Source organism: Mauremys reevesii, linkage group 1 (assembly GCF_016161935.1).
Source record: "Mauremys reevesii isolate NIE-2019 linkage group 1, ASM1616193v1, whole genome shotgun sequence".
Classification (NCBI taxonomy): Eukaryota; Metazoa; Chordata; order Testudines; family Geoemydidae; genus Mauremys; species Mauremys reevesii.
In genome coordinates this window covers 108,716,047-108,742,094 of record NC_052623.1, presented here as the reverse complement: position 1 = coordinate 108,742,094, position 26,048 = coordinate 108,716,047, and the positions used below count along the sequence as shown (strand labels likewise).

General features: G+C 40.0%; 1 protein-coding gene across 1 annotated transcript in view; it reads left to right on the top strand.

Moving 5' to 3' along the window:
• FAM155A (family with sequence similarity 155 member A) overlaps nt 1–26,048 on the top strand; it is a 772,046-nt gene that overhangs the window by 731,335 nt on the left and 14,663 nt on the right. The gene's annotated exons all lie outside the window — the stretch shown is intronic.

Here is a 26,048-nt window from a genome sequence, read left to right as displayed (position 1 = left end):
TTGGTGTGTGCATTCTTTTCGGTTTTTAAATATCTAATAATATTTCATATTCTTTCATATCAGTCCCACACTTTATGTACTGTAAATGCTATAGCTCACTATAGCCTCCATCTTGAAAGCTGAATCACACAAAACCAGACCCATCAAGTCAGTCAGGCATGGGTGGCAGGGACTGGTCACACACTTCTCCCTTGCTGAATTGGGACCTAGATTGCATATTCCTTATAGTTATATATTTGAAAGCAATACATAGTCTACTAAAGGTTCCCCATCATATTATAAACCATAAATAAACTTTAAACACTATAGATTAGTCCACTTGGCTGGCAAGCCTACAGCAATTAGCATTGATGCATTTAGAACTATTATTGGACTCATGCTGAAATAGTGAAAGAATAGAGAATTCAGAGCAAAGATCTTTTCTGTCTGGAGTGAAAATCCTAGACCCACTGAAGTCAATGGGAGTTCATCCTCCCTCTTTAACTATGCCACAATATAAAGCATCTTTCTATGCTAGATGTTTTTGGTCCTGATCCTACTTTAGTGGGATCAGAACTGGGCCACTGGCTTCCTGAGTCGTTCAATAATCAGGGCCCTTTGATGTGCCTTAAATTGAACATCCAAACTCTCTAGTTGCTTTTGCAAATCTTGGGTACAGAGCTTAGCTATAGGCACACATTTAAAAATTATTGACCCATGTTTCTAATGGAAATCTAAAGAAGAATTTGTTTTAAAATGCTAATAAAATTGTAAGAGACTTGTAAGTAACATCAGATGATCAGATTGCAGATGATTTTAGTGCTTACAATTTTTAAATTCTTCCCCCCCTCCAAGATTTGAACGTCCTTTCTTAGATGACTGCTTGCAGCAGATAGCAGGGAGTACTGTAATTGGCTTACTGTAGTGTGGTATAGGAAATTGCTCACGGTGGCTTTGTTTTCATTGGGGCTGGGTTTTAGAGCAAGGAGATCAAGCATAATGTACCAGTGATGTTTCTTTCACTTCAGTTATTATATAAACCAGTTGCATTACTCCTTGGTATCCTGTTTTCAGACTGCTTTCAGACAAAGTTTAAATGATATCTTGTTTGTTCCCAGGTACCATTGTTCTTTCCCTGAGAAAATAAATGCATATTTTAATATGTGCTCATTGTTTAAATGTAGCAGTATCAGGAGTCTAATTATTCAGCATTGCACTGAAGTTCTGATCCAGCCATTTTTAGTCAAAAGGTCTGTTATCACCTATGCAGGGTAGATTTTATTACCTCTTTAAAAAAAAAATCCTGGTCACTGGCAATGGGTGAGCCTCAAAGCTTTGAAGTTTGTTTGGTTAAAATATAAATCTAAAAGTCTGAGTTTGACCAAGAAATTTGAACCTAACAATCTGGGCTCTGCAAAATTAGTGTGTGCTCTGATTCTGTTCAAAGTCAGTGGGATTTAGATTGGGTCCATAGGTTGAAAATCTTGTGAGAACAGGTTATTTCATGCAGTTTTATTACTTTTTGCTTCTTGACTCCAGACAACTTTACAAAAGGTTTTTATGATATTTCTATTCTTCCACCTCCTTTCTCAATCAGAACCAGAAAGTGGCAGAGGAAAGAAGAACATAAAGAGGAATATTTTTTAAATTGTCCAAACTTTTTGGAAGTTCCAAAAATGTCCAGATTGAATTTTTGGTGAAAGTTTGGGTCACTTGGATGAGGTTTTTTTTGTTTTTGTTTTTTTTAATGTGAATTAGTATGGATATCCTTACTGGAAATGAATGACTTCCTAGCCTACCCTCGTTCCATTAGGATACTGGTTTGGAATTGGTGCAGGAGAGTTGGAGTCAAGTTTATGCTAGAAAAATCACTTGGTTTTAAAGGAGAAGGAAACCTCTGGAAGTTAGTGCAGCAGATAGAGGAAACGCCTAAAACCTCTCACCTAGTCCACAAACCATCACTAACGCACACGTTTAACATTAAGCATATGAAATGAGTAGTCCCAGATGAATTCATTGTGCTTAAGTTTTTTGCTAGATCACGGCCAAAGACTTTTCTATTCATATAAAATCTGAATGAAGCCTCATATTTGGGCAATACCTAGTGGATTGATTTATTGCAGGTCCATAGGCCACACCCATCTTCCTCTAAACTTACCCCATACTACACATGGGAAGGTGTAGAGAGACTTTATGCAGCAGAGCTTCACAGCATGCAGGAGTTGTGCATCATTGTTCAATTTCTGCACATCAGCCCCAACCCCTCCAGAACCGCAGCAGTTCTACTGCCTATTAGGCCTTCCATAGCTGTGAAGGGTGGCAAGATTTGCCACTCACAAAACGTATATACAAAATCCCATATTATAAAAAGATTAAAAGCCAAGCTTCTCTTGAACCCTAATTACAATCTTCTATATTTTGTATGGAAACATAGCTGGAGGCAGTCAGCTGCAGCTAACAAATTATTCAATATACTCACAATTACCTTAGTCCTTCAGGACAAAATCATATAAGGAAATGAATTTTTGCTAATGTTGCCATGCTTCTATAACAATTGCATGATGTTATTAATTGGGCATTCATTACTCCTTCCCAGCTTTTGGAAAGATTGATTTCTAAATATGTGTGTGTGTGAGTGTGTGTGTGTGTGTTTAGTTTTGCTAATGTAGTGCTAAAAAGATTTGCAAGGGGATGGAATATCCCACCTGACAAGCAAACCATCTAAAGAGAGACCACAAACTGTCCATAGAGAGACCATAATTCAAATTAATTGAGAAACCTCCATCAACAAAACCCAATTAAGCACTGAAATGTTCTATCTTTGGTTCTGTCGAGAGACAGTCAGGTAGCCTCACTTTCACAGTATAAATATTGAAAGCTTTCAGTTTTGTGTTTTCACTCCAGCTCTGAGCTTGTAAAATTTTTAAACAGGGTCCTGTCTGTAAGGTTCTTGGCAAGCTACTGGTGCAATATAAATAATTATGGTGACTTAAGTGATGTTTGAAACACTTGTAGCTGGCTCGTTGCCAGACTTGACAGTTACCCATGTAAAAGTTAGCTACAATATTCGCTAAAATATAACTACAACTATATTTTAAGGCCCACGTTATAATCACCATTCCCACACATAGAATCACAGAAAGGTAGAGCTTGCGAAGTCAGCATGTCCAGCCCCCTGTGCTGTGACAGGAACAAGTAAACCTAGACTATCCCTGACAGGTGTTTGTCCAATTTGTTTTTAAAAGTTTCCAATGATGGGGACTCCACAACCTCCCTGGGAAGCCTATTCCAGAGCTGAACTCTCCTTATAGTTAGAAAGTTTTTCCTAATGTCTAACCTAGATCAGCCTTGCTGCAGATTAAGCATATAACTTCTTGTCCTATCTTAAGTGGACCTGTAGAGCAACTGATTATCATCCTCTCTATAGCAACCATTAACATGGTGGAAGACTGTTATCAGGTTCCCCCAAGGTCTTCTTTTCTCAAGACTAAACATGTCCATTTTTTTTAACTTTTCCTCATTTTTCAGGTTTTCTAAACCCTTTTTGTTGTTCTCCTCCGGACTCTTTCCAATTTGTCCATATCTTTCCTAAATTCCGGTGCCCAGAATTAGACACAGTACTCTAACTGGGGCCTCATTAATGCTGAGTAGAATGGAACAGTTATCTCTTTTGTCTTACATACAAATACTCCTGTTAATACACCCGAGAATCATATTAGCCTTTTTGCAGCTGCCTCACACTGATGACTCATATTCATTTTGTGTCCACTATGAACCCCAGATCCTTTTCAGCAGTACAATCACCTAGATCAGGGTTCAGCAACCTTTGGCATGCAGCCCATCAGGGAAATCTGCTGGCAGGCAGGAACGGTTTGTTTACCTGCAGCGTCCACAGGTTTGGCCAATCGCAGCTCCCACTAGCCAATGTTTGCCGTTCCAGGCCAATGGGGGCTGCAGGAAGCAGCGGCCAACACATCCCTCAGCCTGTGCCACTCCCTGCAGCCCCCATTGGCCTGGAACAGCAAACTGCGGACAGTGGGAGCTGCGAGTGGCCAAACCTGTGGAGGCAGCAGGTAAACAAACCTTCCCAGCCCGCCAGCAGATTTCCCTGATGGGCCGCGTGCCAAATCCCTTTTGCTGATCCCTCTTTTAGCCCTAAATAAGGTGAGCTGAGTGTCTGCTGTTTTCACTTTCATACGTATATGGAAGTACAGCGAATACTGCAAATAATGAGGAAAAGTTATACAGTTAGATAAAACAAAATAAGAAGGGTTTTAGTGGCAAGCACTGTACATTACGGCCCTGAGCTTCAAAGGTATTTAAGCTCCTTATTGCCATTGAAGTCAGTGGGAGTTAGGTGCCTAAATGCCTTTGAGGATCCTTGCCCACATTACATCTTCATATTCTCTAGTTAGATTCCATTTCCCAAAAAGTGGATATTACAGTTAACAGCATAAACCATTTCATAGAGCAACATATTATTGTTTGTATTTTAATATAGGTAATGTAACTATTAAAAGGAAAAACAGGGGCTACTTCTGGCTTTTACACTTATATCAACTAAAGACTTACTACAGGAGTAGACCCATGGCAACCAATGAGGCGTCTCACACAGAAATGCAAGAATAAGCATAGAACAGAATAAAAGAAAATATTTTAATAGAAGAAAATGGTGCCTTACGTCACCTGCCTTGTATTGTTTTTAGTATCCACCCCAACTAGCCTCCAGAGGATCATGAAAATCAGCTGAGGTTTTGCTGAACTGAGGAGTGCAGGATTGGCCCCAATATTTGTTAAGCACTTTGAAGATAAAAAGTTTCATAAATGCAATGTGTTATTTAAATGAGTGATTTCATTTGCAAAATGTGTTCAGTAACTCTGAAAATAGGCATGTCTTCAAATGGAGGCTCTGTCAGATGCTTAGCTCCTGTCTGACAGCTCCAATAGTGCTACAGTAATGATGAAAATGATCAAAGGCTTGCTCACTTATTTTTTCCCTTCTCCATATTACCAGGCATCCAGACATGCAAACATGTTAGACCACTGTGAAGACATACACAAAACAGAAAAGGAAAAAGCAAACACCCACTCATGTAAAAAAGAGCTTTTATATGTCATATCAGAGCTACAATACCAAAGTAATAAATTTCAAAGAGACTCTGAAAGTTAATGTTTTCAATTGCTTGTTGGTTTGCACGGAACACTACTTGGCTCTGATCCTGCCCTTCCAAGCATGCGGACGGACTGCTTCATCAGTGCAGAAACCCATTCAATTTCATCCGCATGCTCTCAGATGCGGAACTGGGGTCTGGTGCTGATCTTGTCATCTAAAATCTGCCTGGGTTTGGTTCTCTTCTGCCCAGCTCTCTGTGTAAGCATTGACTTGTGTGCAGAAGGAGTCTGAAGTTGGTGTGAATGCTGCCAAATCAGAACAGTAGAATTTCCTGCACACTTTGCATTGTGGCAGAGGAATACACAAGGGGCAGGGAAATGGAGAAGCAGGCTCTCTGTATTTAACTGCTTAGTAGCTATTTTCTTAACTTCACAGTTATGTAGCTGTAATAAAATCAATGACCAAATTTGTCCTGCGAGGAACATCCCAGACTTCAGTGGAATTACATCAGGATCAAATTTGGCCCACTGAAAACACAGGGTGGGAGTAAATTAGAGCCCACTCCTACAAAAACAGCCTTCAGTATACTGCATCTGAAATGAATGTAGATGTCTGATTCCAATTACAAAAAGATAAAAATGGAATCTACCTCAACTAGTCTGACTTCACATCAGAGTTCTCTCTTAATTATTCAAAATCTGCTTGTTTACGTCTTGCATCCGAAGAAGTGGGTTTTCTCCCACAAAAGCTCATGCTGCAAAACGTCTGTTAATCTATAAGGTGCCACAGGATTCTTTGTTGCTTTTACAGATCCAGACTAACACGGCTACCCCTCTGATACTTGTTTACGTGGGCATCTTAATGGGATATTCTCAGTCTAGGAATCCCATTTTTTAAATATTTAGTTATGGTTACACCTTACAGAAATGATCTTGAGTCTACCGGTCTGATTCCTTGGGTGAAATTATGGCCCCATTCAAATCAATGGTATTTTTGCCTTTATCTTCATATGCTCATTGCTCCCATGGAAGGAGATTAGTGGTATAAAGATCAGAAGGCGTTTCAGATGCATGGGGAGTACATGATCAGACCTTAGGTGGCTAAAACTGAGAAGTGGAGCTCTCTCATTTAATTTGTCTCTATTTATATTGTTTATGTTTGCACTTCCCTCATCTTGCAGACTGAAATTAGATGGGTCTGATTATAGACTATTGCACTTTCTGGTTGTGAAGAACTGGCACTATGTTTGGGTTGCAAACACTACTAAGGAAACGCTTAAATAAAAACATGTTTTTAACTGGAAATTTAAAAATACCCCCAAAAAACTGGACCATTTCTATAGGTTTTGCAAATATTAAAATAAACCCTAAATTTGGGGCATCAACTACAAGACCTGACAATATTTTCTACTCCTAACATGGCCTTTTTTGGTTTAAGAATCTACTTGATGAAGACTGTATTCTACATTCATATGAATTCTCTTTCTAAGTGCCTGGCATAGTTCTTGCTAGTTGCTTGAATAATATGATAGGATTTTAAATCTCATGGCGAAAATTATATTATTACCCTTACACAGGAGCAAAATACAATATAAAAATGATAAAACAAATACATCTTAAATTCTCTCTAAGGAAAACCAAGGATTTGGGGAGGTAACATATGAAAGAAAAAGTTCAAAGATAGCATAAGAACTAAGAGCTTACTGTTGAGGTATAAGCTTCATAGGCAGAATGTTTTTCATATGCCTGGTTATATTGAATACATTAGCTTTCATGGGATTTCTCACAGGATATTGGGGTGAGATTAATATAAAGAAAACAGAACACTAAAAAACCCAACATGGACTTCCTAAAGTGTCTGGGAGGATGATGTTTTGTGAATACTGCACTGTACATCGTGGGCTCAGATTGATCTCTTTTGAATAATGAACAGAGTTTCAAACATATAGTCTCTCTCCCTGGATCATACTCCAGTCACTTTGCACTGCTCCTCTGATGCAAAACAGCCCTAACTTGGCAGCTCAAGCTGCTATGGGATACTACTGCAGCAATTTCTACACAAGTAGCTACCAGCTTAGAAGGTGTGGATGCAGGAAAGGGGCATAGCTAGGGCTGCCCTGTGGGTTGTAGTCATCCCCAGCTGCTGTCACAGCTCCTTCAGGATGTTCTAGCCCATCTCAGAAAAACTAGCCCAGCATAGGACAGCCACAGGATCAATGGAATTCAGGGGGCACCTTTGTATGCCTCCTTCTCAGCTGTGCTATGAGCCCTTTGACCTGAGGTGATCTAGCACAGGGGTTGGCAACCTCTGGCACGCAGCTTGCCAAGGTAAGTCCCCTGGTGGGCCGGGCCAGTTTGTTTACCTGCTGCGTCTACAGGTTTGGCCGACACCACTTCCCACAGCCCCCATTGTTCTGGAGCAGTGAACTGCAGCCAGTGGGAGCCGCAATCAGCTGGACCTGTGGATGCGGCAGATAAACAAACCCGCGTGCCAAAGGTTGCCGACCCCTGATCTAGCACATAGGATCTGACTTTATGGTGCTCTGACTGAAATAATGTAAGCTAGTGATCCCAGAAGAACTGCACTCGACATTTTGCACAAGTGACCAGAATTAAAGTATTGTTTTTAATCAGATCTATGTAAAAAATATGGTGACTAATGCTTTAGAATCTAATTTGATGCTTGGTGGTGCATACATATCTCCCATTGAAGTTGGGGCAGCTACATACATATGTGCAGGCCTGGAAAAGGGTTCCAATCCAGGGAATTAGCTCTTGCCCCATCTGCTACCCAGTTCCACTAGTTGCTCACGCTAAGGCCCCTCCCTGCCAGTGACTCAGGGTGCTCCCTTTTGTTGACTCAGCCCCCTGGGCATGTCACTATATAGTCCTCTGCTCCCTCCCCCCCCCCAACTTCTGAGGTAACAAAGTCCCCCTGGACAAGCTGTCCAAATGTTGCCTCAAGTAGTCTTCTGTTCTAATTCTCAGTCCAGTTCCACTTTCCCAGAGACTGATAAGGGAACCCAGGCCTGCCTACTACTCCAGGTTCCAGCTCAGAAACCCTGTGATGAGCAATGTAGGTCTGCTCAGTCTCCAGCCCCATTGCAGTGTCCTTCGACTTCTTCCTACCCCACCGCTCTGTCTCCTTAGATTCTTCTGCTCCCCGTGGCCACTTCACCCTTCTTGGCAGACTTCCCAGGTCAGGGCAAGAGTCCAGGGCTTACTCTCCTTCTTATCCCTAGCCAACTCCCTTTCCCTCTGGGGAACAACTGCAGAATTCCTCCCTACATCCCCTTACTGCTCTCACCTCTTGGCTTTATAATGCTAGCCCAGCTCCTCCCCCAGCTGGGCTTCATCTGCTATTAGGCCCTGTCAATGCCTGGTTCCCTTCCAGGTGCAGCATCTAAAATGAATGGCCTCTCCTGTCCCACATTAACCCAATCAGGGCTTGTGGGGGGTGGATACCCCATCAAAAATCCCTTATGAAGAAAGTGTATCAAAATAAAAAATAGTATAACTCCAGGAGACATGTTGGCTGGTAGTGTCATTTAGTTCAGTGGCCCCTCAAGCCTTGTTTGCTGGGCTCAGTTTGAGTGAGGATAAAAAAGTAAGGTTAGTCTAAGTTCTCAGGACAGTTTGCAGTACAACTGACAAATTCTGGTTAGAAGATGTTTGTGACCATGGCTAAAATAAAAGCATTTTAAATCAGTCAAGTAACACAACTTGCAGCTTGCATAGTATGTAAACTATCCCAGGCTCTTGTCATTATTGTGAGTCTTTCCTCTTCTGAGTAATTTTCATGTTGTGAAGGGTTTGACTTGTCTTCAATGCCATGTATTATTTCCTCTGAGTGCTTCAACTCTTTATCTTGAGTCTCCGTCAGCTTATTTACTGAATTTCCAGTCGTTTGCTTGGATTTAAACAGAGAATTCTTAAGTCTGAGTGAGCAAGCTGAAAATTCAGTACAAGTTCAAAAACTCTTCTGATAAGACGTGACAGTTCCAAAGGAAACAAGAATCTCAAAGCACTAGAAACCAGACACCATCCTTAACATATACATTTATATAGCCCTTGACAACATCACTTCCCTGCTTGCAGTTTTTAAATTATAGACAGCTGTGGCAAAGCAGTTCTTATACACACCACAAAAGCTCTGCCTCAAAAGGGCATGGAGCCTCTCTCCTGTGGAACTTAGGAGCTCTGTAGAAAAAAGAGAGGGGAACCTTAATTTGAGCTCCTCCAGGAGGAAGAAGAGGAGATGAGGAAGGAGCCAACCCTGGCTTCCTCCCTTAGAATCATGCATGCATTGGTGGTGGGTAGCTTAAGTCTTCTGACAGGTGACTTGCTGGGTTGATTTATATAGAGCAAAGTCACTTGAAAAAGGTGATGGAGCCCGGGATAAAATATGAGATCTTACAAAATATATTACAATCCTGTCAGAGATCAAGATTCATGAATTCAAATGTAATTGTATAACAGAAGGTGAAAATTTATAAGATACCATAGATGGAAACTTATGGAAGGAGTGATTCCAGCATGGTGGCCCTGAGAGCTTACAGTAAGGCTGACTTTTAGGAACAGTTGGTTTATTTTAAAAGAGTCTCATTTAAACATTGATGTGGTGATTTCACTTTAAGAGTTCATGGAAACCACTGGCATCTATTGCCCAAGTGAAAATGTTTTTCATCAAACTTCAGTAATTGTCCAATTCTAGTTTGATGAAGCATTAGTGGGGTAACAGAATCAAATGCTAATCCCCACTTTTCCTCATTCCACCAAGATAATTGCCCTGGTAATTAATTATTTAGTTTAAAATATCCCTTAAGTTAACCATAAGGGATATTTATGATTTCTAAAAGACAGTTTATAGGCACTAATACAGAAGAGCTCTGTTATAACATCATCTGTATTGTACTGCTTAGTGAATTCTGTTTTTAGAGAACTATGATGATACTCCTAATGATGACACTAGTCCAGTGGATACTTTTTTCATACAATATCTGTTCCTTGCAGAAATTTAATTTAATTGGTTAGTTAGGATTCTGTGCAACGAACACTTTAGATTTTTCTGTGATTGTTTTTAATGTTACTTAAAGATTGCTAAAATAACAGGAAGACACTGATGCAATCTCTACTGTGGTAATTTGCCTATCTTCAAAGAAATATATCTGTAAGAATAACTGTCACTTCTACATTTTTCTCGGTGTCTTTCTCAGACCAACAACAAAGAGATGAGCATGGCAGCTTTTTATTCTTTGTGTTTGTGTTTTGTTAAGAGAAAGCTAATTATGTAACACCTGACTTGAAACTAAAGTAGATAATATATTAGAAAACAAATCTCAGCCTCGTCTTAACATTTAATCTATTTTCAAATCAAATTGAAATAAAATGTTACGTATATTTTAAAAGAAAAACTCATACACCATGCCTCCCATGAGATCATAGTCTTTTGTGCCTTTATTAAAACAGACAAAAACAAGTTATTCTGTTTGAATTAGTATTGGTCAGGAAACACTAATAAACTGTTTTGCCTCTTCTCTTAGTACACAGTATTGTATCTACCGGAGTCAAAACTTTTTGAGCAAGCATTAAAATGTTTTTCATGCTATACTATGTATTCAACATGCCATATTCCTGGAGTCAAGCAGTTCTCAGTGCTCAAAATTGACAAAGTTCCTGAGGGAGTTCATATTTGTATCAGAACTATTGTCAGATTTAATCAGATCTTGTATCAGTTGATCATCTATATTTTGGTCATGTAGTCTGTATAAAGTACATTTGTAAGCAATCTATATTATATCTCAGGTCTTGATTCACAAAGCAGGTCTTTGGTTGACCCATGTATTCCTAAAGAAGAGCCACTGTTACTCAAGAGAACACATCCTAGGGTGATCCTAATGTAATGTTTCAGACACGGTTACTGTGCATACATAGCATTGGTCAGTAGGTGACAAGTGCTATTATATTCTCTGCTGTGGAGCCTACATAAGCATTAATAGTGACTTTTAGAGCAAACTTTTAGCTGCTAAACAAAGAGGATGCTTGAGCTACTGCAACTTTGCCTTGAAATCAATAATTATATTAAGATCCAGTCACACGTGGTCATAGATTTTCTTTCAACTGTGTATCCTCATGATGCCAACATTGGGCCCAGTCCTGAAATCAATGGGTGTTTTTCATGAATAAGGACTTCAGGTTTGGGATTTAGGATTTATCTGGCAAATAAATGCTTAAAAAGCTCTCTCAAAAAGTAATTTGCTGGCGTTTACCAAGGCTGAGTCAATCATTGGCATATTCAGCAATATCTTAGCTTGGCGAGCTACAATCTCAAATACCAGTTAGGGGACTGGTAACTCAGTCCAAATGTTTGGAATGATGATAGCTGACACAGACTGTGCTAAAAATGAGGTAAAGGAAATTCAGCCAAAATAGATATTTAGAAAATGGTTTAAAAATAAGTTTATGTCAAAACTCCAGCAAATGCTATTAATTGAGGCACACATGCATGAACAAATGCCTATGAACTAGAGGCAGAGCAACTGATCATCTAATAAAATACTTACAAACTAAGAAAAAAATCCATATTTTGGACATTTCAGATGATAAATAAAACTCGTGTTCTATTGCCCTTCATGAATGTTTTTGTATTTGCTGTACTAAAAACAAATATCAAGATAGAACAGGTTTGTACAGTATAAAATGAGCGTTAGAATCCATTTAGAATGGACAGGTTTTTTTAATATATAAGTATGTCTATTCTCATGGTGCATTTTCCTCCACTAATGTACCAGAATAATGCATGTAGGCCCCCCCATTCAGGAAAGGCCAGCCAGCAAATTAGCAAGGTACTTTAAGTATGTGCCTAATTTTAAGTACATTAATGAACCCATTGAATGATACTGAGGTATCTTGCTGCATTGGGGCCATAATAAAGAGGTAGATCAATCATACAATATTTGCACTGTGATACTATCAGCTTGCAATAAAAAGGAATTTTTAAAAGTATTTTTTGTGTCCTGTGTTTTCTATGGGTCTAATTCTGCCACCCATACTCAATCTGAGTAGTAACTTATTCCACCAGTAGTCTCAGTGAAACCAATGGGACCAGTCACAAATTAAGGTACTGCTCAATGTTAACTAAGGTGGCAGAATCACGCCCTAAATAATTGCAATCTTTGTTACTGGTGAGACTGGAATCATAACACACTGTTCCCCAAAGCAGTATCGTCAGTGGTACTTATCTCAGTTAGTAGGATATACTTATCTGAAATGGTGTATAATGTCCACGGACAGAGCATCTGTAAAGCCAACACAGGTCTCTCACCATTCTATCAGTTGATGAAAATACATTATAATGGTGTGCTTTGTTTGAGAGTTAGACTCCATTCTGAGGAATCAGTGTGAGGGAAGTTCATTGTGCAGGAGTGTGTCAGCTCTGAAAGTCTGACATGAGTGATGGTTTTCAGGGAGTTTTTTTTTTTTCACAGCTGCGCTATAAACCCTTTAGAAGGCTTCAGGAACTGAGTTTTGATTGTTATTTTGATAATCCAGCTGCTAACATCAGAATATTGTTAATGAAGAAAGTCAAAATATTTGAGTACTTATTCACATTCTTTTGAAATATTACACAGAATCTCTAGTGTTGTGGTGTGAGCAATGGTGGAGGGGGAAGGAGGAAGAAAAGATTCATATCTTGAAAATGATGAAGAATTGACAGCAGTAGAGAATGAAACTGATTAGACACTCTAGGGCTTTTCCATTCTACTCTGCTGATGCACTTCATACAGTGTGACTCAGATGATTCAGTCTACATGCTAAATCTGTTTTGACAGAAGGCAGATTATTTAGAACTTGTGTGTGTGAGAAAGAGACAGACAGTGAGATACGTTGGGTATATATGCATATATAATTTAACCATTTGCCACTTATAATTTTGACAATCTGGTTGAATATTGGTCACATGGCGCAAAGTTAGTTTTGTGCCAGTATCCTGCCGGTCATACCATACTATATGCTGTTGGGCAATGGACAACATCACTGACATTTAATGTGGACACCTTCCAAAGGACAGCCAATGTGAAGAGCAGCTCTATGACCATCCAACATGGTGACCTCCTCTGCCTGATGACTTGCAAAAGTCACCTGGTTCATTTGCACCCACTGTGGATAGGAATTAGTAAGATTCCAGGTGTTTTGCTTTGGGTAGATAATCCAGCCAGCATCCCTGATATCTCTTACATGCACATATTGCAAGGTCAGAGGGAACCATTATGAGCAGCTCCTGCACAACACAGGTCATAGAATTGCCTCAGAGGAGTCAGCCAGCTGGCCCGACCCTCCCCAAGGAGAAGGAGATGGGTGCCCACCCAGGTCTACAGCTTGGAAGAGGAGCTGCCTGTGAGTCTGTCTCTCATTTAGCGGGGCTGGTTTTATATCCTGAATATAGCTGGTTGAATTATTCCTTGTCAATAATATGAGTTGAGAAGTTAGCTCCTTTTTGCTGTTCACAAATTGTTCACAAACAGGCTTTCCTCCCCCGCCTCCCAAATCCACTTGCTATGATTTGACAAGCAAACAAATTTCAGCCTCTGGTTTGTCAATTAATAATTTCTTTAATCACTATCATTAACTACTTGTGACATGTGACTAGGCACCAAAGTCGCACAGTATTTTTTTCCACTTCCTGACCTCTGACTGAACCTTTTTTAACAGGAATATAATGAATACCAAATGGTGAATAACTAAACAGCTTTATCATCTGCCTAACAGATAACAAATATTTCTATGGTATAAATATATTATTTGCAAGGAGCAATAGTAAAGATTATTATGATTATTATCACTTTTCAATAGAAAGAATGTAATTACCTAAATTGGAACATGAAGGCTAACATTTTTAGTAAAGTCAATCTGACAAATGCACTTATTCTGTTCCCTACAGAGTTTTTGGTTTAATGTACAAATCACTAAGTTTTGCATGCCTGGTTTCACTAGAGTCTCTTGATAGTTAACACATTCTTATAACAGAGAGTATAGTTTATATACCCTTTCCTTGGTTAAAGGTCCACTTCATTTTAAAAAAAAATGTCAGGCTTCTGTACTGTGTTAGCCATAAAAATGGATTTTCTACAGCTTCCACAGCCTTACGTTGGTTTCCATGAAACATAAGTTTTATTGAATTGAACCCTTAGAGAGTATGTCAGATTTTGGAGAGCCAACAATTTTGCACTAGAGACCTATACTCAATGTGAAATCTTGAGGATTCTTTCTACCCCTGACACTTTGACATACAAACCTTTTTCTTGCGTTGGCATTTCAGAAGAGAAGCAGGTAAGAGATCAGGGAGTGGAATGAAGAGTGAGAAAGCCAGAATATGTCAGTATGTTTAGAATTTGAGAGAATATACATTTGCCCTTGCAGCCATTGTGCAGTATGGTAATGGGTAAGGCGCTATTTAACTTGCGATAGTGTGGAAATTGCAAATTCCTCAATATTAGGCTTCCATTGAAATTTTGACAGCAGGAAACCCCCTCTCCCCCATGTGCAGGGTTGACAGTGGGAGCACCAGATGCCCAGGAGCTGAGAGTGGGAGCCCCCGCTGTCAGCCCTGGGCAGCCACTATCAGCCCCGGGCCCCCACTCTCAGCCCCGGAAGACCGACAACGGAAAATCTCAGAAGAGTAATAACGGACTTTGTTACCACAAATAATAATGTCCATTACTACTTTTCTGCAATTTTCCATGGCTTGTCCACAACTCAGTTGCAGTTTTTTGACAATCACCCCACAATTCAAGTAGGGCCTTAGTAATGGGCTAGCTCACTAGTAAATCAGAAATCACGTATATGCATTGGAGCCTGTCCAAAAACAGCCGTGGCATTTTGTTTAAATAAAGAAAAGAAGAGGAATGGTGGAGGAGAGAAAAGGAAAATATGCCAGAGAAGAATGAAGAGATTTTGAAAGAAGTGTTTTTCACAGCACTGAACTTTTTCACTTGCTCTTATATTCTGACAGCTACATATATGTGTAGAGTTCCAGATACAAGCTGTCATTCATAATGCTAAATTATTTACCCCAAGTTGAGTTCAGAGGAATGCATACATCTATCTATCTATCTATCTATCTATCTATCTATCTATCTATCTATCTATCTCTCTATCTAAGCATAGTTAAACAGTAGTCCTGCTTGTTAAGTGGGTGCTTAAAGGTGAGCTCTGCAAACATGTCAATTGGAGTGATGCATCTACCATAATTCCTTTTAGGTGCTCTTGAAAACCCCACCTTAATTGCTTTGCTGGTTTGGGTTCCTCGTGTTTTGCCCAGCATCATACAGAGAAACAGTGGTAGTTATAGGACAGGTTGTATAAAGAGCCATAGTTTTCTTTTGACTTTGTTTTGCTTTAGAGCAACAGTATCTACCTGGGAAGAAATAGCAGTGTCCTTTCTTTGGCAGTGACTGAGCCAGCATATGCTGAGAAAGAGCTTTCTGTCTTATCTGATGTCCACGAACGAGAACTCCCATGCCCTTTGTCAATGACGTGATAATTTGATGAAGGCACTATAAGGGCTCACCCTCCCCAAGATTCCAGTTAAGCTCCTCTTTTATCTTACAAGTGGGGGTGCTTAGTTGTTTTAACGTGTCTGTTGAGTGTGTGTGTGTGTGTGTGTGTGCAGGTATGTTTGAGCACGTGTGTGTTGGATGCTTGAGTCATTCATATTCTGTAGGTATTTGCTCGGTTGTAAGTAAATTTACAAAGTATTGACTTGGAAAACAATGGAGAGAATATAGAAATGGAAGTATTTTAATAGAAAAGGCAATATGGAGGTCCCCCCCCCCTTTTTTTACTTACTCACAGACAGCTGAAGACCAATTCACCTTAGCAAGTAATACTGGGCAGTTTGAATAGATGTTAAATTAGAAGATGAAAAAAACAGGGTAGTGTAAAGGTGGAAGCAATGCCCACTTGAAGGGAGGGGAGCAGAGAGAAACAGTGAGAGAGAATGAAAAAGAAAATCCTCCTCAAAATGATGGTCATGAATAATTTATCTTGTGCTATGAATGAACAAAATTGGTGCTTCATTTACTGTACATGAAAATGTATGAGCCTGGTGCATTTTCTATAGCAATTTAATACTTGTATAACACAATTACAACCCCACACATACAGTATTCATCCCATATCTCAGAAAAATTCGATGGAAAATTTTTAGCAATAACATTTATTATTTTAAATAGTTGTATTGTGTACAATAAAAGGTAAGGGGATGGGGAACATCTACTGTGACTATAAATCTTTGGCTTAGCCACTGAAGTGCTAAAAAAAGACGAATAGCTGCCTATAAATACATAGTTGCAACATGCATAGCCAGCATGTAAGTCAACATACATTCTCATTGATGGTTTCACATGTAACTTCTTATATAACAGCAGAAACCTATGGGAAGAATCTGTGAACTCCAAGGATTTGGGGCATTTCAGCAGATAGGACAAGATTCCTAACAATCTGAAAGCCAGACAGAATGTGAACTTCTTGGAGGCATGCTGACAGGGATGTGGAACTGTACTGGCAGAGGGCAAGTTATAACAAACCTATGTGTTGCATAAATACCACACATACTTCAACTCCAAAAACACAGGTTCTTTTCTGAGTAGTGTCTGTAGGAGTGCTTCACTTCAGGTGCACATAGAATCATAGAATTCAAGATCAGAAGGGACCATTATGATCATCTAGTCTGACCTCCTGCAAGATGCAGGCCACATAAGCCGCTCCACCCACTCCTTTAGCAAGCGACCCCTGCCCCATGCTTCGGAGGAAGGCGAAAAACCTCCAGGGCCACTGCCAATCTTCCTTGGAGGAAAATTCCTTCCCGACCCCAAATATGGCGGTCAGCTGAACCCTGAGCATGCGGGCAAGACTCTCCAGCCATACCCTCTTGAAAAAGGTTATATCACATCATTGACCCATTGTACTATTTACTTCAGTGTGGCACTTAATTGACCTATTGACTAAGCCCGTTATCCTATCATACCATCTCCTCCATAAACTTATCTAGCTTAATCTTAAAGTCATGGAGGTCCTTCGCCCCCACTGTTTCCCTCGGTAGGCTGTTCCAGTATTGCACTCCCCTGATGGTTAGAAACCTTCGTCTAATTTCAAGCCTGAATTTCCTGACTGACAATTTATATCCGTTTGTCCTCGTGTCCACATTAGCACTGAGATGAAATAGTTCCTCTCCTTCCTGGTATTTATCCTCTGATATATTTAAAGAGTGCAATCATATCTCCTCTTATCCTTCTTTTGGTTAAGGAAAACAAACCGAGCTCCTCAAGTCTCCTTTAAATGCGACAGGCCTTCCATTCCTCGGATCATTCTAGTGGCCCTTCTTTGTACCCGTTCCAGTTTGATTTCATCCTTCTTAAACATGGGAGACCAAAACTGCACACAATACTCCAAATGAGGTCTTACCAACGCCTTATATAACGGGACTAGCACCTCCTTATCCCTGCTAGAAATACCTCGCCTAATGCATCCCAAGACCGCATTAGCTTTTTTAACGGCCACATCACATTGCCTACTCATAGTCATCCTACGATCAACCAGGACTCCTAGGTCCTTCTCCTCCTCCGTTACTTCCAACTGGTGCGTCCCCAGCTTATAACTAAAATTTTTGTTAGTCATCCCTAAATGCATAACCTTACACTTCTCACTATTGAATTTCATCCTGTTACTAATACTCCAGTTTACAAGGTCATCCAAATCTCCCTGGAGGATATCCCGATCCTTTTCCGAATTGGCAATACCTCCCAACTTGGTGTCATCCGCAAACTTTATCAGCCCACTCCTACTTTTGGTTCCCAGGTCAGCAATAAATAGATTGAATAAAATCGGACCCAAAACCGAACCGTGAGGAACTCCACTGGTAACCCCCCTCCAGCCTGACAGTTCCCCCTTCAATACGACCCTCTGCAGTCTCCCCTTTAACCAGCTCCTTATCCACCTCTGGATTTTCATTCCGATCCCCATCTTTTCCAATTTAACCAGTAATTCTTTGTGCGGTACCGTATCAAACGCCTTACTGAAATCCAGATATATTAGATCCACCGCATTTCCGTTGTCTAAAAAATCTGTTACTTTCTCAAAGAAGGAGATCAGGTTGGTTTGGCACGATCTACCTTTCGTAAATCCATGCTGTAATCTATCCCAGTTGCCATCGGCCTCATGCTCCGAAACCACTCTCTCTTTTAAGATTTTTTCCATGACTTTGCATACTACAGATGTTAAACTAACAGGCTTGTAGTTACCCGGGTCACTTTTTTTCCCCTTCTTGAATATAGGAACTACATTCGCTAATCTCCAGTCAAACGGTACAATCCCCGAATTTAGAGATTTATTAAAAATTATCGCTAACGGGCTAGCAATATCACTCGCCAATTCCCTTAATATTCTAGGATGAAGATTATCCGGGCCCCCCGATTTACTTCCGTTAAGCTGTTCAAGTTTGGCTTCTACCTCAGATACCGTAATGTCTACCCCCATATTTTCATTCCCATCGGTCCCTCTATCACTATTCCTTAGCTCTTCATTAGCCTCATTAAAGACCGAGGCAAAATATTCGTTCAGATATTGTGCCATTCCAAGATTATCCCTAATCTCCACTCCGTTTAAAGTTTTAAGCGGTCCCGCTTCTTGAACCCCATGCACCTTTGATTGGAGATTTTCAGAAGCAATATCCATTTGGCCTGCACATGTGCCCCAAACATCCTAGTCAATAGGAACACAGCATAGGAAGTCCTTAGTTAGCACTGAGAAAATAAAGTTATAACATGCTCCATTCTGGCTAGCCCAGAGCCCCAGCCAAACGGTGTGTTCCTCTTGACATCTGCTCTGTCCCCTTTGTCCAAATTCCCAGGCCAGTCCCACCTGGCCCTTCTTCAGGCCTTTGTTGTCCAGCTGGTCAAACAAAGCTGGCTTCCTGTGGGGGAAGGGAAGAGAGCTCTTCATGCTTCATAAGTACTAGGTAGTAACTCTCCAATCACAGAGGGCCAGGCCCCAGACAACTAGGCATCAGTCGCACATGTGTGTGGTAGCCTGCCTGAGAGTTAAACAGCCCTTTTCCACCCCTTAGGTGACAATTGAGCATATGGGGGAAACTGAGGCACACAAACCATACAAAATATTTACAGAAAATTCCCACTCTATCACATATCTAACTTCAAAAGTGGAAAATATTCAGTCATTAGTATGACCAGCAGCATCTTTCACCAGCTTATTCTCCCTTCTCAGCTATCCTGGACTACCTCATGGAATTGGGATTATCTGCAAACTTTATCAGAGTTCACTTGGCTGCTATAAAAGCTTTTCATTCCCTGGGTGTGGGATTCTCAGTGTTCACTCATCCGACAACAGTGAGATTTATCAAGGGATTAGGGGACATTTTCCTTACAGGAAAGAACCCACTCTGGTTTGGGATCTTAATTTAGTACTCAAGTGTCTTATGAGACCTTCCTTTGAACCAGTGGAGACCTGTACCCTCCTTACATTGTTCATGGAAGATGGCCTTCTTGGTGGTTTTCACCTTGACCCAAGGAGTCGAGAAAATAGGGGTACTAATGGCTGACACCCCACACACCTTACAGTATTTTTCTAAGATAATGTTTCACTATGTCTGCACTCTAAATTCCCACCAAAAGTCTCTTCTGAGTTTTACATTAACCAGGACATCCATCTCCCAGTTTTTTCCTTAAACCACATGAGACACAGGAGGATGCTGTGCTGCAAACTGTGGATGTTAGGAGGTCATTAGCCTTCTACCTGAATAGGACCAAGCTATTTAGGAGGTCTCCCAAACTGTTTATGTCAATTCTGACAAATATAAAGGGTCTACAGTGACCACCCAGAGGCTCTCTAGGCAGAGTTCTGGTTGTACCATTTCCTGTTATGAATCTGAAGATATACAACCTCCTCCTAGGACATGGGCCCAATCCACCAGATTTCTCTCCACCTCTGTGACTCTTCTTTTTATTGCTGAGATCTGCAAGGCTGAAACTTGGACTTCAGTACACATATTTTCCAAGCACTATTCAGTTGTCCATTCTTCCCTTGTGAATGCAGTCTTGTCTACAGTCTTGGACACAACTCCAAACCTCCCTGCTCCAGCTGGGGATACTGCTTGGTAGTCATCTGAAGTGGAGCACCCATAGCGACATTACTCGAAGAAGAAGGACAGGTTACTCACCTTGTGTATTAACTGGAGTTCTTTGAGATGTGCATCCCTATGGGTGCTCCACTATTCATCCTCCTTCTCCTCTGCTTTGGAATTTCTCTGGGGGACTTGCAGTGGAGAAGTAACTGAAGGAGGTTCTCCTGGGAAACCTTATATAGCCCCAGTGAAGGGCACAAGGATGTATGGGATTTATGCATATGGGCATTGCTACTGAAAATTTCTGAAGGTGCATAGGGCGTATGCACACCTGAAGTGGAGCACCCATAAGGATGCACATCTTGAGAAACTCCAGTTACTGCAGAATGTGAGTAATCTCTCCGTTCTAACACTTGAGCTATAGGTGATCTCATTTAACTAGTATTAATGTTAGGTTCTCCCTCTAGTGGGCAACATCACTCCCTCAGTCATACAAGGAGCCAATACCTTACAAAGAGCTATTAGATGTTCTGCTTGCACAGGACAAGTGCAGGCAGAATGCCTCGGGGTGCACTGGGAGGCAAGTTTGGGTGTATGTGTGTATGGGGCAGCGAGACGAGTGGTTGCATTGCTGTATGGCACTCCTACTTTGGAAAGGAGAAACATACTCTTCCTCCAATGCCTGATCACAGGGCACACACAGAGATGGGACCCTAGTCATAACCCTACTGCTGCCTGCACTGTCTTTGGGCCATAGACCACCACAAGGAACACTAACTACCTAATCTGCCCAAGTGCTCAGGGAGTTCTAGTGTTAGTAGTCTAGGTAGGTTGCATACAGGTGCAAGCGAAAGGAGAAAGAGGCTTCCTGTGCCCTCTTCCCCCATTAGCTTTCTCATTCAGAATCAGCCAAAGGGCCAGTTTTGTAAAAGTTTACAAGCCAAAAAATGCACATAGAAGCTCAGTAGGATTTTCAAAAATACCTATATGCCTATCTCCTACTGAAATCAGGAAAAAATGAAGTTGCTAATAGGGATTTGGGAAGTGGTTCTACTCCTCCATGAACTTTGCTCCATGTTTAGAACCTATAATCTTTCTGAGCTTTGCAGTGGTAGGCTAGTGTTTTCCCATGTTGAGTACATGGCTAGCAGCAAAAGTGCAAAATTCTGTGAGAGAGACTTTTAACATGTAATTTCATGTCCAGTTTGTAGATACAAGAAGTGCAGTCAGAATAAGCATCAAATAATGTTCCAGACTTTGGGATAACGCTAATGGACCAGGAGTCCAATTCAATACCCTTTTAAATCAATTAACGGTCTTCCATTAACTTCAATGAGCATTGGATCCTGCCTGAAATTCTGGGAGATGTGGAACACCTGCAATATCCATTGACTTCAGTGGAAATTGCAGATGCCGACCATCTTTTAGGATTAGGTTCATTTATAATGCTTTGCACTTATCTAGAGTGTTCTATTCAAGGGTCTGTTTCAAGTTCACTTACCTATAGCTGTGAGTCTGAGCCTTTGAAGCATCACTCTGAGCACTTAAATGCCAGTTTAAATAACCATTTATATTAGGAGTTTAATCATAGAAACATCCAGCAAATGTGTGCATCCAGTAAAACTAGAATCACCAATTTTGTCCCTTTGAATCTTTAAGTGAGCTTTCATATTACCGCATCATAGAGAATCATAGAAACGTATGACTGGAAGGGATCTTAATAGGTCATCAGTCCAGTCCTTTGCACTAAGGCAGGACTAAGTATTATCTAGACCAGCCCCACCAGGTGTTTGTTTAACCTGTTCTTAAAAACCTCCAGTGGCAGAGATTCCACAACCTCCCTAGGTAATTTGTTCCAGCGCTTAACTATTCTTACAGTTAGGAAGTTTTTCCTAATGTCTAACCTAAATCTCCTTTGCTGCAATTTAAGTCCATTACTTTTTGTTCTGTCCTCAGTAGATAAGGAGAACAATTTATCACCCTTTTCTTTATAAAAGCCTTTTACATACTTGAAAATTGGTATCATGTCCCCCCTCAGTCTTCTCTTCTACAGAGTAAACAAACCCAATATTTTAAAACTTTCCTTGTAGGCCATATTTTCTTTAGAACATTAATCACTTTTACTGCTCTCTTCTGGACTTTCTCTGGTTTTCCCACATCTTTCCCAAAGTGGGTGCCCAGAACTGGACACACTCCTCCAGTTGACTTAACAGTGATAAGCCAAGAGGAAGAATTACTTCTCATACCTTGATTACAATACTTCCATTAATATATCCCAGAATGATGTTCAACTTTTTTGCAACAGTTTTACATAGTTGACTCATAGGTAGCTTGTGATCCACTATAGCCCCCCAGATCATTTCCTGTAGTACTCCTTCTTACGCAGTCATTCCCCATTTTGTATATGTGCAAATGATTATTCATTCCTAATTGTAGTACTTTGCATGTGTCCTGATTGAATTCCATCCTATTTATTTCAGAACATTTCTCTAGTTTGTCAAGATCATTTTGAATTCTAATCCTGTCCTCCAAAGCATTTAAAACCCCTCCCATCTTTGTATCATCTATAAACCATATCCATTATCCAAATCATTTATCTACTCCTTTATCCAAATCATTTATGAATATATTGACTAGAACTAGATCCAGGATAGATCTCATCTTATAGTACGTTAATCTAGGTGATACTTCCCCGGTTTTCTATTGAGATGGTCACGTGAGACAACATCAAAAGACTTTCTAAAGTCAAGATATATGATATATGGCATATCATGGCAATTTCTGCAGTTGACTTCTATTTGTAGCCTGTTTACAGACTATAATCAACTGCAGAAATCACCTGTGATGATTTTTTATGAAAGCTGTTATGCAAAATAAATGATATTACATAGCAAGTTTTGATTATGCAAGTAGAGGATACTTCTTGTGAGTATTCATAAGTTTGCTAATGTCCATAAATATTAAGGTAAAAGTTGTTGGATTCAGATAACATGATTAATGAAGAAGTACAGGCTCATACAGGTTGTCTATAGAACCTGGTTCTACAGAATCAAAGGCAGTTAGTCCAGTTTAGTAAGTATATAAACTGGTATCTGGTATTATGTGATATCAGTGTGACACCAATTGTCTCTGTTTAAATATATCAAACACCTACTAATAGAGTTTCCACAGTATAGAAATATAGTATTTCAAATAAATCCCACATCTCTGTTGAATGCCATAAACACTGGGCTATAGAGACACTGTCTGTCAATCTCTTCTGTTAGAGCTGTTCCGCTTTGTATATATAATTAAATGTTCCTTGGGAAAGACAAAGAGAGACTGGCTCCAAAGCTAAGTGGTTAAACCACGCACCTGGGATATAGGAGACTCAGGTTCATGTTCTTGCTCTATCTAATTCAGAGTAGCGAATTGAACTTGGGTGTTCCACACCCTCGGTGAGTGACCTAGAGACCCACTAGTCTACTGGCTATTCTGATTAGTTGGTTTTGAAGAGAAATTCAATTCTGGATCTGAGAAACTTTCCCAATTAAATTTTCATTGAAACCAATACACTTAAAATTTCAGTTTCGATGAATCAACATTTTTCCAATGGAAAAAAAACATTTCATCAAAATGTTCCGAACCAACCCTACTCCTGAATAATGCTCACATCGTGTTCCACTTAAATGTATACACCAGTTTATCTGTTTTTTTTCTATACTGCATAATTGACATTCATAAACCAATATTGATTTTTGCAGATAATTCACATGGCAGCTTTCATTTTAGGATTGTTTGCACTTTATACATAGTAAGTGTCAGACTGTGAAATACAGTGTATATTACAGATAGGTAAACTGAGGCACAGGGAGGTGATTGACTGGTCAAAATTAATCTTTTGTCAGAACCAGGATTCCTTCTCCAACCAATAGACTATGATCTACCACATATTACAAAGAATGTACTTGTTATTTTCATTATACCAACAGGTGACAATATATGGTATTAGATCAATCGAACTATTGAAAGCATGGTGGGGTATATATTAAATATGGAGAGAATCATTTGGGTGAGGTAATATCTTTTATTGGACCAACTTCTGTTGGTGAGAGAGACACATTTCAAGCTTACACAGAGCTCTTCAGGACTGAAGTGCTCTGTATAAACTCTAAAACTTGTCTCTCTCACCAACAGAAGTTGGTCCAGTACAAGATATTACCTCACCCACCTTGTTCTCTAATATCCTGGGACCAACACAGCTACAACAACACTGTATACAGAATCAGGGTAGGTCCATACTTATCCGCCGGGTCGACGCGGAGAGTTCGACTTCTCGGAGTTCGAACTATCACGTCTAATCTAGACGCGATAGTTCGAACTCCGAACGCGCTCCCGTCGACTCCGGAACTCCACCACCACGAACGGCGGTGGCGGAATCGACGGGGGAGCCGCGGAGTTCTATCCCGCGGCGTCTGGACAGGTAGGAAATTCGAACTAAGGTAGTTCGACTTCAGCTACGCTATTTGCGTAGCTGAAGTCGCGTACCTTAGTTCGACCCCCCCCCCCGTAGTGTAGACCAGGCCTCAGTTGTAATTTCAAACTTTATCTGAGAACAATAGAATACATATATCATCTGGACTGCTGCCATGATAATCATTTATTGTGAATACGCTCCGTGTAAGCAGTTACAAAGGGGTTAACATAAACCACATTAGTGACACTATTTTCAGTTGTCACATAAAAACCTTGCCATGTCTGCTGCCATTGCAAATATTCTAAAAATAATAGCTCCGTGGTTCTTGAGCTACCACCTTGGAAATAATTATAGATAATTATAGAACTTAAAATTTTACTGACACTAATAAAAACTATAACTGATAAGATGAAGCATGCCTACGTTGAACCAAACCCTCTAGCAAATTAGTCCTTTCAAGTATCAGCTATTGAATTTTCAGTGTTTAAACTTTTTAATCTCAGTTTTCCTTTTTTTTTGTTGTTATTAAAAACATAGAAAGAGGAGAAATAATCAGTTAAACTATATTGCTTTTCAGCCTCTGATAGAAGAAATGTCGTTACTAAATCTTTCAGATATTTTTGAATGAATACAGAATGGAAATTTTCATTATCCAGCAAACTAGATAAAATCTTAGCCAGTAAATAACGTGTTTAAAAATAAAAATAAATTATATATTGGGAAACCAGGAAATTGTTTTGGGACTCGGTTAGTTGGTGTTTCCCCACAATGGCTGCTTGATAGTCAGCAAATGCAACTCTTCACATGTATGAAGCAGTTGTATACCTAATAGGCTCAAGTTACCATTATGAATGATAGCGTGTCTTAAGAAAATACCTTCCACAAGACTAAACCAAACAAAATCAATTTTCTTTAAAATAAATTATTCGGCTGGATTGCTTTACTGCTTCAGATGATGGACTCTTTAATGGGTTGGATCTGGATCACATGTAAATATGCTCCCTGACTTTATCCCCTAGTGTGTGGCTGTTGGTGTTCAGGCACTCGAATGTGCTCCTTAATCCTGCAGACTGCATTGGAGTTTAATTGAGGGGAAACAGCACCATCTACTGTGACCTGAAGGCTTTGCCCTATTTGGTAAAATTATGAGGAGCAAATAGGCCGGAGTGTATTAAATAAATCTCTTTGAAATTCCTTCTGCTGTTTAGGTTCTGTGCCTTTTTACCAAATTATTTCTAATTTTTTTAGAACCACAGCTTATCTGTAAAGTACAGGACACGTGTATAATTAAAAGGAGCATCAGAGAATGGTACATCTCTACACAAATAAGATTACAGAATAATATTAATCCAATCATGATTG